We start from the raw sequence: 1,375 nt of genomic DNA, 5'->3' as shown, positions 1-1,375 counted from the left end.
GTGTGTGTGTGTGTCGTGTGTGTGTGTGTGTGTGTGTGTGTGTGTGTGTGTGTGTGTGTGTGTGTGTGTGTGTGTGTGTGTGTGTGTGTGTGTGTGTGTGTGTGTGTGTGTGTGTTGTTGTGTGTGTGTGTGTGTGTGTGTGTGTGTGTGTGCGCGTGTGTGTGTGCGTGTGCGTCTGCATGCGCGTACGCATGCGTGCGTGCGTGTGTGTATGTGCATGTGGACGTGCCCGCGTGCGTGTGTAAAAGTGTTCGTCGAAACCATGCGTATGACACAGTGCGGCCGATAATCGTAATACACTTTACCTCAAGCAAACATAAACAGGCAAATAACAACTTTTCAAGGGCGAATAAGCCCCTGAACACATCGTGTGCATAGGGAATGTTTAAATAGCTTGTATATTTTACCCAGCGGAATTATTGCCTGACGTACTATAGCGTCAAACGACTGTAATAACTACAATAAATCTGCATCCGAATGTAATCAGATAAAAATATAAGGAAATTAGAAAATAAACCTAAATGTAATCTGTACGTCTACAGCAACGACAGAACTGCTATCCCTGTACTGCATAGTGTATTTGAATAGTCATGAGCCGATATGACCCGTAGTGACCAAGCAGAAAAACAAAAACATCACAACAGGGAACAGGCGATATCAGGAAGTAGGCCTACACCAATATCAGAAATAATAGCTTTGCACGTGTACTGCAACAATAACTTGCTTGCTACGTAGTATAGTGCTTGCTTGTAACGTAGTTACAAATTCAGCATGGTGTCTACATGCTCAGGTATGCTTGTGTGGAGATACCTTTTATGTTGAATGTTTGTTTTGCTTGGTACATACAATGTATTGCCTACAGATTTATATAATCAAGAGCTAATAAATACTATTTTATTAGCTCTTGATATAATGTACAATTTATTGATACAATATATTGATACAATTTGTAAAAAAAAAAGAATGGGAAAGATGAATAAATTTTTTTGAGTCGGCCTCTTTTTGGCGGGTCGGTCGGGTGCGGGCAAACAAACAATATTTTTATCATGGCCTTATGTGCACACGTACATTACATGAACACATATTTACAACTGTGATAGTTACAAGGGAACTCCGTACATACCCAGTGTCGATCCTCGATTACCTCTATGTATATCAGTTTTGCCGACAGTTTTGCCGACTTACACAAACGGGCAAAATTTACAAACAAAATCACTGTATGCGACATTGACTGAACGCCTGTGCCTGCCCACACGGGCCGTGCCACACGCACGCACGCACGCACGCACGCACGCACGCACGCACGCACGCACGCACGCACACACACACACACACACACACACACACACACACACACACAGCAGACACGCAGCAG

The sequence above is a fragment of the Priapulus caudatus genome, unplaced genomic scaffold (assembly GCF_000485595.1).
Source record: "Priapulus caudatus unplaced genomic scaffold, Priapulus_caudatus-5.0.1 Scaffold537, whole genome shotgun sequence".
Lineage (NCBI taxonomy): Eukaryota > Metazoa > Priapulida > Priapulimorpha > Priapulimorphida > Priapulidae > Priapulus > Priapulus caudatus.
This window is presented reverse-complemented; position numbering follows the sequence as displayed.